Here is a 19879-nt window from a genome sequence, read left to right as displayed (position 1 = left end):
AGCCCATAGAAAGGGTTTCACCTGGAATCACACAAGGAAGGGGCAAAAAAACTATCCTAGTAATATATTGGTATATGGGGGTGGTGTATGTAATAAAGAGGCAAATACACAACGCTGAATTAGTGATGTTGCTTCACTATCCCTGAAAACCATGTGCTACCGAGATGGGCTCACATATGGAGTACTGTGGTCGAGTCACTACTAGGAAAAACCCTAGCAGTGGTGCACCACTTTTTGCCCATCAATGGCACACATGTGGTTCGCCACTACTCACACACCATTGCTAACAACTAGTAGTGGCGCACAAAGCACCATCTTGTGCGCCACTACTAGTTTCTAGGTCCACCACTAGTATTTATTCGAGGTGCGCCACTAGTAGAAAATTAGGTGCGCCACTTCTATTTTTGAAATCTAGATCTGGATCTCTGTCACCAATTTGTTTGCTCGTTTTTCTTTTCCAAAATATTAGTTCTCTAACCCTAGCCGACGGCCGAAGAGGGGAGATGAGTGTCGATGGCCAGTGAGGGGGGAGGGGTAGGCGGCCGAAGTAGAAGAGGATGGAGGGGTCGGTAGCCGAAGTAGGAGAAGAGGAAGGAGGGAGGAGGAGAAGAGGAGGCCGGGGGAAGGGAGGAGAAGGAGGTCGGACGCCGGAGAGGAGGGGATCTTGGGCGGAGAGGGGGTGGAGGAAGGAGGAGAGGATGGATATGATGGATGAGGAATGGAGAAGATGAAGGAGGGAGGAGGAGAAGAGGAGGCCGGACGAGGAGAGAAGGAGGAGGTCGAGCGCCGGAGAGGAGGGAGCTTGGGCGGAGAGGGGTGGAGGAAGGAGGAGAGGATGGAGGGAAGGAGGAAAGGATGGATATGATGGATAGGATGGATGAGGAAAGGAGAAGAGGAAGAAGGAGGATAAGAGGAATATGTGGAAGAGGGAGGTGGGATAAGGGTAGTGGGGGTAGAAATATTGGAGCTAGCTGTTTTCCTAGTAATAGGTACGTGGTGTGCAAAGTCCGAGATAGTACGTTATCAGCCAAATATTTTGTATTATGAAAGATCAATGTACTTTTCCATCTCATCATACGGAAAAAGAGAACGAAAGAGACAAAAAAAGTGAAATAAATAAATACATCGACTAGCTTTGCTTTGTGCATCTATAACATGGCAAAGCCATGCATCGTGAGCCTGGCGAGCTACTAGCTATGATTACATCTGCCTATATTGTAATGCGTAAAGGACCTTATAGTAACTAGTAATGTGGACGTTCTTCAATGTGCATGCATGTCGATTTTAAACTTTTTAACTGGCAAGCTAGCTTCTTCTATGGGCATAACAAGTAGTGATTTATCCCGGAAGCCACGATGCATCTTCCGTGTCCTGGTGGCATCCATTTCACAACGATCGAACATATGTTGACATGTGAGTTCGCTCGTTCTAAGCTGGCATGTGTGGGCATCGTCGCCTCGACATTAGCAAGCCGTGTAACCAATTTTCACCAAAACAATGGGCCGCAACTCATAAAATTTGCTCTCAATTTATTGTTGTTCATGAGATACTACAACAGAGGGGACCGAGAGTAGCTGGCACCATGGCGAACTGATGCAGAATATCCCACACATCATTTATGTATAGCCGAAATCTATGGAAGGCACCGATTTCACGGCCATGACCCATACTATATATTGTACTACCTCTATCTATTTTTAGATGTCTAAAATTTATTTAAATTTGGATGTATCTAGACACTTTTTAGTACATAGATACATATAAATTTAAACGAGCCTCTCGACATCCATTAATAGAAGGAGTAACAACCATTATTAAAAGACATTCTTTAAAGCAGCTGTTCTGTCGAGTTCCCCAAAAGCAGAGTTTGTACTGTGTTTCGGAAAAAAAAAATAGCACGAGAAAACTGCGGTGCAGCAAAAGAAATAGAGCAAATTAAGAAGTTGATTCGTGCATGCTTAGATTAGATTAATTAGCGCAACTTTTAAAAGGGAGGTTCATTAACGCAAAGCTTAATTAGTGGGAGGACCCAAAATCAGTCTTGAGGCGAAACAAAAAGAAGCACGATCGATCCGCATTCTACCCAACAATTCCTCCCCATCCTCTCCGATGGTGGGCGCAGCCCTCGCCCGCCGCCTCCATCCGCAACCCCCGAAGCCCTGGCGGCTCGTCTGCCGGCTCACCATCCAGCTCCGGCGGAACGACACCATCTAGCGCAGCCATCTTTTTCTCGCCCGCGACATCAAGCGCAGCTCCTCCCAGTTCCCTGGGCACCGGCAGCCTCCAATCCATGGACCGTCGACCCCATCTCGATCGAGTTCTCCTCGGCCAGTGTCGGGATCCTAATGCGTCTTCATCTTCGATTGCCGCGCTGCTCACACCCGGGTCACCCCTTGTGCTTCGATTCATAGCACCGACCAGGATGACGGTCATGGAGAAGATGGGGAAACCGCTGATCTCGCCGTCGAGCCCCACGAGCAGAGCTGCGAGTGGACGACGCACACAGGCTTGTAAGGATCTTTGTTTCCAAAACGCAATGGATGTTTGATTAGCAAGGTACTAGAACTTGATTACTATTTACTAGTACCCCTGTATTGTTCTTGTTTGTGAGCATACAAGTTTGTTTTTCTGCTGGTCATGGTTGACTCGTGGTTCTGCTGCCGGTCTTTAGATATGTAGCTGCTGCAAGCCTGTAATTAGTTTTTCTTTAGCTTTTTTGGTCTGTGAACTACTGAATTATCTGAATTTTCTTGATTCACATCAAGAGGTCTCTTTTCCCCATGTTCTGCTATGTGCTACTCCCTAGTTTCCCATGCATGACCATTTGGTTTGCAAGTTTGCTACTGTACAAAAACATTGTGGCTAGCAGCAATAGCCAAGTTGTGGAATTCCTTGTGTTTATATGCAAGATCTTTGTTCATTACGATGAAGAGAAATATGTTTGGTGCCCTTGTCGTCAGTGTAGTTTCAATTGGAATACAATACAATGTAAGCTAACACACGTTTTCAACCATATGAGAATTTGTGTCAATTTTTTCTTTAGCATCTTGTCCATTTGGTCTCCGCTTGCTGAAGTGGAGTGGTTTCCTACATACGGTACCTGTGTTTATTTGGTAGTTGCTAAGAAAATGTAAGTTCATTTTGTGTGAATGTATTTACTTCACCTTTCCTTCCATTTACTGCAAATGGATCTGGGATTTTTTTTCATTTCCTTGAGGGTAAGAACATCCAATTTTTTTTTGTTTAATTATTGCTTAGCTTATCTCGATGTATACTGTAATTTCTTTGTTTTAGTGCTCAGCTGGTCATAACTAAAGTCATTTAATTGTTGGGATACTGTTTTGATTTGTTACTCTCATGGTATTACAGAGGATCCATCTCATAGAAATAATCACCAGCAAGGTGAAACTGCTCAAATCCAACGGCCCCAATCCAACACCTTTTCTGCTCTTTCGTTGCCTTAGCCATCAAGGTAAACTCCATCATATTCAGATGATTTCTCTTGTATAGCTATGATTAATAATAGTACGAAAGATTTTTTTTGCATTACTTCTATGTGGTTGATACCAATAATAGGAGGTAACAATAGATTTTGTGAATTATCAGCCCTTAAGCCCTTATCAAGTGCATATAGTCTCATAAAACATAGGAATAGTCACATGAGCATTATGAGTGCGCAATGGCCCGTGGCGTCTCTCCATCGCCAACATACCAACAAGATGGCTACATGGGCGTTGGGAGTGCGCAAGGGCCCCTGGCCTCTGGCGTCTCATTCAATCATGATCTTTTTCAGATATACTTCATTCTGAGTTTGTTTTGGTGGATTCCTGGTATCCAATTTTTTTTTCTATAAAGTATGAATTATGCAAAGTATTTCAATCATATAGTTACTTTCAATATTGTAAATTTGAAGCCATTGCTGAAACTACACTTCCTAATTATGCCAATCCCTACAAAACTTGCGAATAATAAAATATTTCATGCAGTTTAATCTTGTTAGCTATGGTCGTGTTCTGATACAAGCTAGTTATCACTTTGAGTACTTCGTTTTCTATAAGACTTACGATTTGAATCCTACAAATTAGAATGACTTCTATCGTTTTACCTGATCCCAGTGCTGGACACCGATGTAGGAGTTCGGTGCGGCACACAACCATTTGTCACAACTCCAAGGATATGAAGATATATATAGTGTAGACATAGCAGGAGGTGATGCTGCTAGAACTTATGCGATGTTGTATGCGTGCAGCAAATACTGTTGGTAATATCGGATTCAAGCATCTGCTTCTGCTCTATCACCACCATCGTGCCTAAAGGAGAACTTGTGCCTTTATGTATATCCCAGTAAGACATGGGAATCGACCTATCCAGCCAAGAGATTCCTAGACCAGTATTAGGAATCAAATTTGCTAGGGATGAAATGAATGAGAAGGTTTGGTTGGCACTAGTTGCAGTTCCTAGCGATTCCTGGTCACTGTCGTTAGCATTCTACTTTCGAGCCTGCTACTGCAGAACATGTAATGTGTTATGTTCAAATTTCTTACTACAGAACATGTAAACATAATAGTATGCTACTATGCACCATCAACCATTAATTTTGGATTAATTGGTGTATGTGCGTGCGTGTGTGTTTCTGTTCAGAGAAGTGTTTCTTATGATGCCGTACTGTTCTAATTTGTTTTGCACTTGTAGGCGGACGGATGATCAGATCCTCGGGGATGGGTTCGCTAACCCTGGTGAAGCCATTTAAGTCATCTTTCTGTTCCTGATTCTCATTTTCATATGGATAAAAAAAAATGTGCTCCTGCATATGGATAACGACTCTTGTTTCTTTCGTTCAGCCAAGGTAATCAATGATCGTGAAACTTGAAGGTTGTGGAGGTTTGGTTCCATCCCGGAATGGATGGGAAGGTGTGTCACGTATTATTCGTCAAACCATTTCCACTTGGCATGCAATATGCTGAGGGACACGCTTTGATTTTTTGCTCATCCAATTCTTCTCATGGCTTAGTAGTTAGAAATGCTCCAAATGTGTATGTGGCGTAATAGCTTGGAAGGGACACTAATTGGTAATTGCTAAGACGGTCTTGTGATTTAATTATTAGATTATCTTTAAAATTTGAAGATATGTTAACAAATAGCATTTTATATGGTACACTAATATGTTGTGCTATTGTATATTGGTATGTGTGGAGTTCCTTTACCATGGTATTGCAGCACAGTTTTCTTTGTTCTACCAGCGTTTACCAAATTCCTTTTTACAAATTTGTTTTTTTATGTATAACCTCAACACTTCCAATACCGATGTGTTACTGTTTTTTATCTTTGTTTAGGGGCTGAGTATAACATGAAGCTGCTGTCTTCAAGTGCTGGTATCCTTCTAATTGGAAATAATGAAGCATGGAAAGGAACAACACTTTGTTTTCTTAGTCCTAGGAATCAACCCATAGATCTACATCTACCACAATGCAAAAATATTTGCGTTGCCCATGTTGCTTGCATGATTTACAAGAGTGTTAACTCTTATTTCACTTTCAGCCATGACATGTTAGCATATGAAGTTATGAACACTCATAATCATCACTTGCTTGTTGAGCATGATATTTGTTTGTGTTGATGTGTGTCCTAGCCTGTGTTGAACATGATTTCTGTCATTCTTGTGTCGTGGGGGTTACCGCTTATTAGTTTGTTGTCGTGCAGGTCATTTCTCCATCCAGTGGGAGGTTTGAGTGGTGATTTGCAGTGTCGTGCCTCATCCTCGACGGGGTGGTTGCTTCATGGCTTCCAGTCTGGAGGCATGCTGAAGATGAGCATGGAGCTACGAGGCATGTGCGGCTGCTTGATCTGGTGGCTATTGGGATGTGAGTTCATGGCATGGTTTGTCCCTGCCAAGTTGGGCCCACATCTAGGGAAGGCAGCGGTGCCTTACTGATGAGTTGTGGGTTGCAAACACACCGCAAGCAATGATCTGGGTGCAACCCGGATCCATCCGGTGGGTTCAGTCCTGATGGTGAGCGTGTCGACAACAGAATTGAAGTGCGTGATGAAGTTGACATGAAGTAGGCGGGAGGACCTTCGCCAGAGACGTCCGTTGTGGTTGCACGGCAGGGTAACAAACTGATGAGTTGTGGTCGGTGGATCTACAGCAGAAAAATCTAGCAAGTTCCTTATGTACAGAGTTACTCCCTATCCTAAGTCCCACCGAGGCAAACTCGAGCTTTATCATCATCTTGGAGGTGATTTTGGGTTTCACAATTTAGAGATTTGATAGTGGAAGCTTGCAAGTGTTGCAGTTTTGGAATATGGTTCTCTAATGTGAGCGATGCCTTGCTATTGTAGATGTAGCATTGTAGGAGGAACACATTGGCTCCGGATTTATTGTTGTGCTTCATTTTTCTTCTCAAGAGGAGTTTCTTGAAAAAGAGCTTGTTTGCAAATGGTGATCATTCTACTGCTCTTGAGATTTACTTTGGGAAAAGTTGTTGGAGAACGAGCACAAAACTCTGGCTTTTATGATGGTAAATATTTTCCGGAAAATATTTTTTTGTTTTCTTGCGATGAATAAGTTTTTTTGTTGATAGTGCTAGCATACTATGAGTATATTTTCCTCTGTATGTTACTCAAGTTCTCCTTTTTTTGGAGAAGTGGATCATATTATTTTAGTAGTTGATAGGAATGCAGACTCAGTTTGTCTCTTGCTTTGTTTGTTTGGTTCCTTGCCAACTGTTGTTAGCAGTAGTGTGCCAACAAATTTCTTTATATATGCTGGTTATGTGCCACTCACTTGATCCTCTAATGCGAATAGAAAACAAACATATTGGAATTTTCTGTTTCAGGTAATTTGTGTACTAGGGTCATCTGTGTGTCTTATTCCTTTCTTGGTCAGGTGGAGAGGGGTGTGGATCCATCGGCCTCATGAGCCTCATCTTCATTCTGCACACGCTCTACCTTGGTGGCGTCCCCTTCAAGGTGTATGAGGTACTCAGGGCCCTCACCATTTGCTTATTTGGGTCCTAAAATGGAGATTTTATTATAAAATAAGATTCCATCTTGGTTATTTGTTTTGTAGTGATTCAATTTGTTTCTTCTAAAGCATTCCAGGATTGTTGTTGTGAGGTTCCAAGGTGCACAGAGCTGCAGTACCTGGTGCCAACCGTGCCCGCTTTTATCATCTCCATTTTTTCTTCGTAGGAAAGGCAATTTGGCACCCTCCTCCTAAACTCTCATGACATCATATTTGGAAGATTTTCAATGTGGATCTTTTGCAAGTCAATTCGAGTTCTAGAAATGGATACTACCTTAGAATATGACACAATTGTATGTCATGTGCTTATATTTTATGAATCTCATTAAGAATTATCTTTTAATTAAATTGTACCTTACTTTGATTTATGTTTCATTGTTTGTAAAAATCTGGTTCTTTAATTTAATGCACACTAATGGGAACTAGTGCCATGTAGTTGCTTGAGAAGTATGGTCTCGCATTACACAATCATCCCTCTTCCTTGACAAGAGTTTAGCTGTAGAAATTTTGTACTGATTAAAAATAATGAAGCATATAAAGGAACTATGGAATAATAATTTGTTTTGCTTGGTCCTAGGAATAAATCCATATATGTACCATGGTACACAAAATACGTGGCTTTGCTTTTCTCATATCAGTTGAGTGGTACTATTATTTCACTAGAACACCTTCCAGTCATCGAATGCTAGTATATAGCTATAAACAATTATAATTGTCAATTACTGAACATGCTTTGTGCCAGTGTTGATGCTTTGTCTTGCCTCGTATATCTTGAATGTGTGTTAATAGTTTCTTGTGCCATGGAGTTGAATATGTTTTCTCTTGTTGTGCAAGTGATGGACGAGCCTAGCTTCTTGGACCAGTGGTAGTTGCTAGAGCAGCACACGGAGCAGCAGATTGCCATGGTGTTTGTGAAGGGGGGAAGTGGATGCTACCCTGACGCAGCAGGGGAGAAGTGGAGCTGCTGCTAGCCAGGAGGTAGCCATGGCCGCCGACTACTTCATCCTTCACTTCCGCCTGTGTTGCCATGCAAATGGTGTAGCTGGGTATCTGCATCTCTCCCTTGTCTCCTCTATGTGTTCTGTGGTCATTCTTATATGACCATTGAGACAATAACATGCTGGTTTAGGTTTAGTGATGGTGGTTGTATAGTTAAAACCTGGTCATGCACTTTGTACTAATAAAGTGTTATTCTAGCTACTTATTTTTATTGATGTTTAGGATTATGGACTGTTTGAATTTATTGCCTCTACTTTCCTAAAGATGCAACGAATTCCATGTTTACCACAAGTGCTAGCATGTTTGGTAGTAGCCCAACTTATAAGTTCCTTGTTGTAAAAAAGGTTTTGTGATATACTTGGGCTAATAGCATATGAAACTAGTGGCGGTATATCTCTTATGTGATATGCGTGTATAGTCCCCCTTTGATTTCTCATATAAAATTGTAGATTCTAGTGGTGTTAGCGGCGAGGTGCCCCTAGAAAGTGTAGAGATTTTCAACTTCAGCTTGGCGGGCAAGCTTATTTCCTTTAGCTATCTTGTTGTTTAATTAGTTGAACTTTCGGCCTATTTGCTGCTGCTGATGCTCTAAGTATTCCTTGGTTTTCCATTAGCATGCTAGTGAACACGTGATTGTTTTCACTAAGCATCTGCGTTCTATTTGCAGGATGGATAAGTTGAGCTGGAGTTGGCCCGGAGCGTTAGCGGTGGCCTTCCTCTACGTGTTATGGTGGTTTAGGCGAGTTTCTCCTTGTCTCTTCTTACGTATTATGTGACACGATTGAGCCTTGGCTGCACTATACTCCAACCATCTAGACGATTACCCCAATTTGAGTTACTGTGACGATCATCATCTAGTGCCTAGTGTCTATGTCATGTCACCGGCAATTTGACATTAGGGACTGGTTATTAGAGTTCCTTGAGATAGTATTTCTGGTAGATTTCATTAGGTTATTTCCCTATGCTCTTTTTATGAGTCACCTTCTCACAGGCGCAAAGTAGAGATCATAACATGTGTGGTGCTGCTAGGTAAAACTTGTTTTCTCTAAACTATAACTATCGATCGCCTGTGCCTATGTGTTGATGTGTGCTCAAGAAGTGATTCGAGGTGGGCGAACGATGAGGATGAGCATGCCACATCATTCCGTGGTGAAGTTCGTTCCTGGAATTTGTAATCGGAGATTACGCTCTGCGATGACTTATATATTGCTTGATACTAGTAAGTTTGTTCCTGAATTTGCAATCGGAGGTTACGCTCTGCGATGACTTATGTATTGCTTGATACTAGTACTGAAAGTGCTTGTGAATTCCGAGTTGTTGCTCTCAAGTATTATGTCATATTTGAATTGAGCTTTGAAAAACGTTTCATGTTTAACTCGCTAGACTAAAACTTTTCTCTACTTGTCTACTTTGACACTTTGACTTGCTAGTGCATTTTCATGTATACGTGAACCTGGATATTTCTTCTTCTTTTCTTAAGATGATACCAACCAATAAGTGTCGGTTGTAATTTATTCAGCTAGCTCTTGTATACTTCCAACTCATTCAAACTACTATTGTATTAGTCAAGTATTACTTTTCTTTATGGAAAAGCTCATCCTTGTTTTTTTTCAAGTTGTGTTTCTAGTTAATGAGGTTGTTGTTGCTATCAAAATTTCAACTCTATTTGTGTTGGCATGTTCTTTCTTGTAAGTTTGAGAAATTCCTTGAAAGATATAAGATCCAATTTGAGTCTAGAGATTATTTCAGCACTATACTGATTATATTTTTTTTGTCATCCTCATCATCTTTCACTTTTCATATTTCAGGCGACAACATCGGAGCTCTGGTACATGTGTTGGAGGCTCGTTGAACCGAATAAAATGGGAGTCTCATGAATAGTTTTTGGACCGATAGTATTTTGGCGGCGGTGGTGACGAAGGAACGTACTTCACAGGTACAGGATTGGCTGCCACTGATATCATCAATGATGAGAGCCCGTTTTCACGTGGTAACATATATGGGTGCATCTCTGCTGTCGCGATCTTGTACACTAGCCCGTTTCCATGATGGGGCCTCACCTGCTCCTGTTGACTTGTTGTGCCGCTCTTGATCTTGGACTTGCTGTGTTGCTTTTGTTCTTGGACTTTCAAGAGTCAGGTACATCTCTTAATATACTTCTTGGTAATAAAGGTTCTGGAGTGAAGAATTGAGAATGCAATGCTACTGATGGACACATATCCGCCCCTGATTTTAGAACTTGTACGGTTGGAGAAGGTATAGGAGATGCTAACCCACATGTGAACTATATTAGATCACAATGTAGTAGTTTATATAATTTGAAGTGTTATTAACTTTCAACCTACCATGCCTAGGATTTTGTCCTGGCTCTAGAGAAATTTCCACTTTTGCCCCATTAGATTGATGGCTGGTATAAACATATTTGGAGCTATCTCCTTTTTAGTTCTAGATATGTATCAACATAGGTACTTATTTGATGATAAAAAAGTACCGATGATTCCAAAATTTATGAATAAAGAAGAATTAAGTTGTAGGCATCTTTGCTGATGATCATGTATTTGTACTAAATCCCGACTCTGTCGTGTACCCATTTCCATGCGGGCGTTTGCCTTGTTGTCCAGACGGAGATGAAAGACTTTGTAAAAGGAGATGATAGGTTTGTTTTGGTGTTGCTGATTCATGAAACTGCATCTATGTTGTGTTGGTGGGCACAATAGTTTAAAGCATTGTGGTTTCCCCGCATCTCTACATGTCAGTTTAGCTCCTCCGTGTTAGCAATTTTAGAAATAATAGATCAGTCTTGTGTTATTTCAGGTACCCTATGAGTAGTTTTGTGGTATTCCGGTACCACATGCGTGTGCTTGCACCATGCTCGCGAGGTCCCGGATGGCAGCCACCAATCGCAAGGTGTTGGATGATATGGCGGGCGTCGGGCTGCCATGTCTTAAATGCCATGCTGTAGATGTGCCTCAAGGATGGGGGGGGGGGGCGAGCATGCGTCAATGGGAGCTGGGCTCCAAGTCACCCTTGGGACCAAGAATAAGTAGCTGGGATAAAAGATTCAGTCATAGACGTTTATCTAATCGAGACAGGAGAAACTTTCAAATGCACGTTAGTTCTGTTGAAAATTCAAATAGGTTACATTACCTGCGTTGAACGCATGTTATTTTTTATGATTTTATTTAAACGGCGCATTACTTGTGGTAGTAATAAAGAATGCTTCATTTTGAACATCTACTTTTGTTGACAATATTCATATCTTTACAAACTTGATGAAGCTAGCTATGTATTTTTGTGTGTCCATCTACTTTTAGTTTCAATGGATGTTAGTCTGTTCCTAGGTTGGAAAAGTAAAGAATTGTATGATGATCATCTAGTGTAAACAAATCTGATCTAGCCTGTATTCAATATTCCAGTGCACTAACTACTAGTTGATACTCCAACCAATCTTTAAAAAAGAGTTATTACTCCATCGGCTCCAAATTTAAACTAAAACGACAAGACAGGATTATAGAACTGATGGAGTAGTGAAATGGACATTAGCCTTTCTCAAAAGTCAGAAAGAAGTACTCCCTCCGCTCGGAAATAAGTAACGTATCGTTGTTGTCTAGATTCAGATGCATGTAGAGAATTTTAGCATGTAGATGCATCCTTATGTAGACAAAGCCAGTCACTTATTTTCGAATAGAGGTTGTATAAAATAATATAATCAACTATGGTTCTACTTAAGTTATAATAATATATTGATTTGATATTATAGATAGGTGGTTCATAGTTTCTTAAATAAATCTTGGTCAAACATGGCATTGCTGAATTTTGGCAAAGTCTGCACGCCTTGTTTTATGACACGGAGAGAGCAAACTCATACATGTGTCGTCGGAGCATCAAATGGAAGAGAATTTGTGTTATACGGCGACAAATCCGGCCACATCAGTAGCACCTACTTGTTCATCACATAGAGACACTTGGTTTTATGACTCCCTTAAATCAAGGAATTGTTAGTGCAATCATTTTTGAAGAAAATGGAGCGGGCGAGATGCTTGTGATGCACCAATGACTGGATATGCATCTAATTATTGGCCGTGATACCATATGCCCTAGGAGTAGTTTTATGAACCATAATTAAATCCCCCTTGTGTTTATGTTTTTTTCGTAAACGAGGAGCAATAGATGGTAACAAAAGCAGCGGTAACCAACCACCGGTTGAGAGTAAAAAAAACCGGCGGCAACTTTTGAAATTTGAACGAAAAACTTTGCCTCCTCCCTTCTATAATAGCAAGAAGAACATACTTACATAGTTAGACGTATTTTGGTGTGTAGATGCATCCATATGTAGATAAAGGTGAGTCACTTGTTTGTAAATAATGGAGGTTGTATACAAAAAATTATAATCAACTGTGATACTACATATATAGAGGTTTATGATTTTTTCTTCTTCTAGAAGCTTGGTCGTGCTTGGCATTGTTGTTTTTTAACAAAATTTACACGACTTGTTTTAGGGTAGTAAACTCATGCATGTGTCGTCGAAGGATCAAATAGAGAGAAATTGTGTTACTCATTCATGGCGAAATAAATATTGCCGCATCAGCACCACCTTAGGCCTTCCATAGTGGGTGTTTCTTAGCGCCATATTCTAGGTACTTTGCTTATGTGACATCCTATTTATTGATGAAAGAGAGTGGTGTTATATCTTAGCTACTAAGTACTCCGTCCATCCCAATATATAAGGCGTGTAAGCCTCCTCCATTTTTCCCAAAATATAAGGCGTGTTAGCTGATTTTGGTGGATTGTTCCAATTCTACCCTCCCACGCATGCAGCAGTAGTCTCCTCCGGTCCAAAAATTGTGCTCCCTGCATGCAGCTGGCAACTGGCAACGATCGATTTCCGCAGCCACGGCCATGTACACCACGTCCAGCTACGCCGCGGCCGGCGACGTCGGCCGGATCGTGGCCACGGCCATTTGCACCACGTCCAGCTACGCCGCGGCCGGCGACGTCGGCGGTACCGTGACCACGGCCTTGTACATCAAGTCTGGCATTACCACGTCCAGCTACGCGACGGCCGGCATCACCACGTCAGGTACGCCACGCCCGGCGTCACCACGTCCAGCGATGCCACGGCCAGCATCAGCATGCCCCGCGTGGCCACGACCAGCATGCCCTCGACCGGCGAGGCCAAGACGTCCACGCCCGCCACCGCGGACGCCGCTGTGTCCGCGACCCACGAGTCCGTGTCCTCGTCCGCGCGCGCCATTGGCATCTTCTTCTTCATCGTGATCGTTCTCTTCTCCACCACTTTCAGAACCTTCTCCATCGTCCGAATCATCATCTGTTCTTGCACACAGTCGAGAACATCGAGTAATTAGAGATCAGCAGATCAAAGAAGAAGCCTGTACAAATTGACCGAAACTCACCTTCCTCGCTGTCGTCCCACTCCAGGTCGTAGTTAAGGTCGTGGATTGGACCACTGTAATCTTCAAATTCGTCCCATATGCCCTGATCCAGATCAATTTCTGCCATGGTTTGCAGCGAAGGCAATGGTGGAATTCTAAGATGAGGAAAGGAATTGATTGGCTGGTCATATAGGTGGATTCGGGGCGCCCAAACGATTTGAATTTTTGACGATGATGGCGCTCCTCTAGAATTTCCGTCATTGCCGCGTTCTGCCTAAGCTTTTCCCTCGTCGGCCATGAAGTGATCGAGGCGCTGGCGGGAGTCCTTTTTTCCTTCGCGCTAGCGGCAAGGAATCAGCTGCAATCAAGGGAGGAACGTAGATGGAAAGAGCAGCATGCAGATCCCGGAGGTTACGCTCCTATTCTCTGGTCAATCACACAGCGCGCAGGGGCAAAAGAGTCTAAATTAGACTGCGCTAATTTTCGTGCTAATTCTCTTACACGCCTTATATATTGGGATGGAGGGAGTACAACACTTGCATGCATGATCCAAAATCATTAAATTTAGATACAACACTACGAAACAATGCGTTGTGGTACTTACTGTATATCATAAGAAACATCACTGCCTATGCTAGCATGCTAAGAGCCAACCTACTGTGCAAGGCCTTACTATAAAACAAAACTAGATTTTGTGGCTCCCTTAAATATCAGAATAATTAGTGCGAGCAGTTTTGAGGAAAATGAGGTGGGCGAGATGTTGTGCTGACCTAATGACGGTAGGCACCAATTAACATTGGGACGATTAATTGTATGGGACGATTAATATCTGGGATACCATGCCTTGTGTTTGTGCTTCCTAATTGTATGGGACGATTAATATCTGGGATACCATGCCTTGTGTTTGTGCATCAAATAGGGAGAAACTGTATTAGACGAAACAAGTCCGGATGCATCCGTAGCAACTTCTGTTAACATAGAAAGTAATAAAGCGAGACTCTGTTTTGTGGCTCCCTTAAATATCGGAATAATTAGGGAGAGCAGTTTTGAGGAAAATCAGGGCGGGGATAGGCACCCATCTTTAACCGAGCAGAGGCATTAATGGTTGAGATACCATACTTGGTTAGGCGCTAGTTTTGTGGATGACCAATCACCACTATGTTTGTGGTTCAGTGTATTCAAGGGCAACACGGATGGAAATAAAATTAGCGGCAACAAAGCAGCCGGTGGGTGGAGAGACCCAAAAATTGGCGCCAGCTTTTGAAATTCGAACGAAAACCTTTGAGGCCTCTTCCTGCCTATAAATACTAGGAGGGGTGAAGCCTGCCGCGTGCGGCTAACGCGTGCGACACGACTTAGACTTTGACTCTTGCTCGTCGAGGAGAGGAGAGGAGAGGAGAGGAGACATCACTCGGTCGTCGCCGACTCCATTTCTCGGCGGTGCATGTATAGAGCCGTCGTCGTCCTTGTCGTGCATCCTGCAGCAGGTAACTAATCAGTCAGCCATGCGGCTTGTTGAATCGATCTCTTGTCGCCTGCTGGTTCCATCACAAGTGGTGAATGGATTGGATTATAATGTAGTAACCATCTGTTGGTCCGATGTCCGTCATACACGGTTGCAGGCCATTGTAGACAAGCTGTTGTGTGGTCCGTCATGCAAAGAAACCGATCTCCGCGCGGGACGGCCGTCCGCCGCGCGAGGCAGCATTTTCTTCCGATGGATCCGGCGGCCAGCAGGTAACCACGGCACGCATGCAGTCCTTTCTTTTCGTGATCTAGTGGAGCATATATTTCTGGCTTCTTATTGCCGGCCCTGATCCCTCAAATACTAACTAGTCCTTGAGGTCGGTCGGGTTGATAATTGACTGCCCTGCAGCAAGCAATTCACAAACAAACTCTAAGAGAGGTGCTCCCCACACCATATTTGGTTTGGGTGCAAATAGAGATGGATCAGCTAGCGCCTTATCAGGCACCATCCATGCCATAGATGGCTTGTTCATCAAATCGTCCTGCGCACAACAGCATAAGCAATATGGTGTTTCTGAATGTGAGCGTTCGCTCGTTTGTACTGTTATACTCTGGATACTAACTAGTACTAGTATAATTTTACCCCAGAGTTCATAGAGGAAGAAACATGTATACACACCCCATATATGTTTGTGTAAACATACAAGATGCACACATTGTAGCAGGATCATGTCTATTAGTTAGCGGTGGAACAATCATTGCGTAATGAACCATAGATTGATTGAAGATTTCTGCCACACAGTTTGTGGTGTCATAAACACTAGAAAGTGATCAGATGTCTTGACACCCGTTTGAAGACAGCAGTGTTGGAAAGGTATCGGGGCATCGAGTTGCAAATTAACTTTGTTGCATTCTTTGTCTTGAACGAGAGATTGCTAGAGTTGATGACACTTGGCATCAGAACAAGGAATAACATTGAGGAATTTTGGCAGAACATCACAGGAAGCTTCAGCTAGTCAACAGGGTTTTCAGTAATGCTCCGTTTTACTTTACGACTCATAGATTTGCCCGCAATTATTGGTGTATCAACCATTTTCATGAGTTGGATTTAACTGATCCATTTGCACATATATAGATGTTGAGGCTGGATTTGTTCTTTTGGCTGTGGACCGGCCTGTCCGGCGCCAAATCCGGTCGACCGGGTTTCTCGACGAATCTGCTGATGTGGCAAGTGACCAACGGCCAGTTTTTGAAGAACACTATAAATACCCCTTCTTCTACCTTGGAAGGGTTAGGCACTACACTACAAGCTGTTCTTGAGCTCTCTCTCTCTTACTCCATTGCTAGAAACACCAAAAGCCTCAGATCTCCCTCCTCCTCCACCCAAACTCAAATCCCTCCGGGGAATCATTAGAGGAGGACCCGATCTACCGTTCTACCAAGCCAAATCTCATTCCCCCTTGTATTCATTGAGAAGCTTGCTTCCTAGGGTTCCTTGGAAACCCTAGGTAGGCAAGAGGAGTCCGGAAGCATCCGGGCTGTGGATTTGCTCCGGGCAAGATTGTGAAGGTTTGGAGGCTACCTCAAAGTCTACCACAAGTGAGTGAGCTATTCCTTCGTGGGATAGGCTCCGGAGAATAGGGTGAGCCTTCGTGGCGCGGGGAATCCTTCGTGGGACCTCCACTCCTCCAAACGTGACGTACCTTGTTGCAAAGCAAGGGAACACGGGAATACATCCTCGTCTCCGCGTGCTATCGGTTATCTCTAACCGAACTCCTTACTTGTGATTTAACTGCCTGTGAGAGCCTTCGTGCTCGAGTTAGTTGTATCCTCATATAGGTTGCTTCACCTAGTTTGCATTAGGCTCATCTTTATATTCCGCAAAGCCTAATATTGCAAAGAAAGAATTAAAATTTGTAGAAACCTATTCACCCCCCCCTCTAGGTTTACCATCTCTATACTTTCACTTCTACGCCTATGTTTCCACCCAGTTCGGTCGCCCCATTCACGCCCTACAAACTGACAACGGAAAAGAGTTTGACAATGTCGCCGTCCGCACCCTACTCTCCTCTCACGGCACTATTTTCCGTCTAACCTGTCCATACACGTCCCAACAAAACGGCCGCGCCGAGCGTATCCTCCGCACCCTCAACGACTCGCGTCCGCACACTCCTATTCCACAGCCCATGTTCCCCCCACCTTTTGGCCTGACGCATTAGCCACCGCCACCCTCCTTGTCAACCTTCGTCCGTGTCGTCCCCGCTGGAACTATGCACCTCATCACCTCCTTTACGGTTCCCCTCCATCCTACGACGGTCTTCGGATTTTCGGTTGTCGTTGTTATCCTAGTATCGCCGCCACCACTCCTCATAAACTCGCCCCTCGTTCCGTTCCGTGTGTTTTCCTCGGTTACCCGGCTAACACCAAAGGCTACCGCTGCTATGATCCGGTTTCTCACCGCGTCATCACCTCCCGACACGTGTACTTTGATGAGCATTGCTTTCCTTTTGCACAGAGACAGGTGGTCGCCACTCCTCCTTCGACTACTGATGGTCCCCGGCGTCGACCCCCTGCAGGTCCGCCGGCTGCAGTACCCTCGAGCTCGGACTCGGGCACTGCCTCGTCATTCTCCGCCGCGCCCTTGAGCTCTGGCTCGGGCGCTGCCTCGCCACCCTCTGGGTCACCCTCGAGCCATGCCTCGGGTGACCCCACGCCGCCACCCGCGCCGACACCTGCGCCGACGCCCACCTCGACGCCGCCTGCGTCGCCCTCGAGCCTCAGCTCGGGCGCCGCGCCGTCTTCGCCGGGCGACGCTTCTTCGCCGGGTTCATCCGCCTCGACATCGTCGCCCTCGAGCCTCAGCTCAGGCGCCGCACCGTCCTCGCCGGGCGACGCCTCGCCTACGGCTCCGCCACCGCCTCCTCCGCCGCCGGCCACGGGGCCCCTCACGCGCGCCCGTGCAGGGATTCGCGTCCCGAGCACGCGGTACCCCTCGGACGAGTACGTCTGCACCGCGTCGACTTCCGCGCCTTCAGCATCCACGCCATCGCCCCTGCCCGCCTCTGCCCGGGCTGCTCTCCGCGACCCGCAGTGGCTTGCGGCCATGCAGGACGAGTTTGACGCCCTGCAGCGGAACCAGACATGGACGCTTGTTCCCCGACCCCCTCACGCCAACATCATCACCGGGAAGTGGGTCTTCAAGCACAAGTTCCATCCGGACGGTACTCTCGACCGTCACAAGGCGCGTGGGTGGTTCGTGGCTTTCGCCAGCGTGCCGGCGTTGACTTCACCGACACCTTCGCCCCGGTTGTCAAGCCCGGGACGATCCGCACCGTCCTTCAGCTCGCGGTCTCCCGTGCGTGGCTCTGTGCACCGGATGGACGTCTCCAACGCCTTCCTTCACGGCCATCTCGAGGAGCAGGTCTTCGCCAGCAGCCCACGGGTTTCATCGACGCGCGCCCACCCCGACCATGTGTGCCTGCTCTCACGCTCGTTATACGGGCTCAAGCAGGCCCCACGCGCCTGGTACCAGCGCATCGCAGCGTTTCTTCACCAACTCGGCTTCCGCTCCACACGCTCCGATGCCTCGCTGTTTGTGTACAACAATGGTGCCACCACCGCGTACCTACTGCTCTACGTCGACGACATCATCTTGACGGCCAGCTCCACGGACCTCATGCGATAGATCACCGAGCGTCTTCGCGCTGAGTTTGCCCTCAAGGACTTGGGCCCCCTGCACTACTTCCTCGGCATCGAGGTCGTACGTCGCACCGACGGCTTCTTCCTTCATCAGCGCAAGTACGCCCACGAGCTCCTGGACCGCGCCGGTATGCTTAATTGCAAACCCGCGGCCACGCCTGTCGACACGAAGTCCAAGCTCTCCGCCACGGATGGTTCGTTGGCCACGGATGCGTCATTTTATCGCTCCATCGTCGGTGCCCTGCAGTACCTCACCTTGACCCGCCCCGAGCTGCAGTATGATGTCCAGCAGGTGTGCCTTCACATGCATGCTCCGTGGGATCCTCATTGGGCTGCGGTCAAGCGGATCCTCCGCTACATTCGTGGCACCATGGACTTCGGCCTCTCCCTCCAAGCCTCCACCGCCACGGACATCGTCGCCTACTCGGACGCCGATTGGGCAGGCTGCCCCGACACGCGTCGCTCCACGTCTGGCTAGTGCGTCTACTTCGGACCTTCGCTCATCTCCTGGTCGTCTAAGCGACAACCCACGGTCTCTCGCTCCAGCGCCGAAGCGGAGTACCGGGCTGTTGTTAACGCGGTTGCCGAGGTCTCTTGGCTGCGGCAACTCCTCGTTGAGCTCTCATGTCATGTTGCCAAAGCCACCGTGGTCTATTGCGACAATGTCTCCGCCGTCTACCTCTCCGCCAACCCGGTTCACCATCGCCGCACCAAGCATATTGAGCTGGACATCCACTTTGTTCGGGAACAGGTGGCCCTTGGACACATTCGAGTACTTCATGTGCCCACCTCCCAACAATTTGCGGATATCATGACCAAGGGTCTCCCTACGGCATCATTTGAGGAGTTCCGGTCCAGTCTATGCGTTCGACCAGGCGACGCTTCGACTGCGGGGGTGTTGAGATACATATCCTTGTATATCCGGATGTGTATCTTCTGTAGTTATGTATAGCGATACATATCTTTGTATTGATTATTGGGCCCGCCTCCTTCCTTGTATAGTCGAGGACGTGGCCTATATATGTAACGCCATATGCACCCAATCAATACGTTGTGAATTGCATCCCTTTCTACACTTCAGTTTCGTGCGGAGAGGGATTTCCTTGCGGCCGCCGGCTCCGCGCAGAGGCTGCGCAAGAACATCCAGGACGAGGCGGGCAGATTCCGCCGCCGCCTTTGGGAGCAGAGGTTGGTTCATTTCCTACTCCCTCGGGAATTGCCTCGTTCTCATGGTGCTGCTTGTTCTTGAATCATGAACCTTCCATGTGGTGGCATGCGCGAGCTTCGTAAATCTTGA

Source organism: Lolium rigidum, chromosome 5 (genome assembly GCF_022539505.1).
Source record: "Lolium rigidum isolate FL_2022 chromosome 5, APGP_CSIRO_Lrig_0.1, whole genome shotgun sequence".
Taxonomy (NCBI): Eukaryota; Viridiplantae; Streptophyta; class Magnoliopsida; order Poales; family Poaceae; genus Lolium; species Lolium rigidum.
This window is presented reverse-complemented; position numbering follows the sequence as displayed.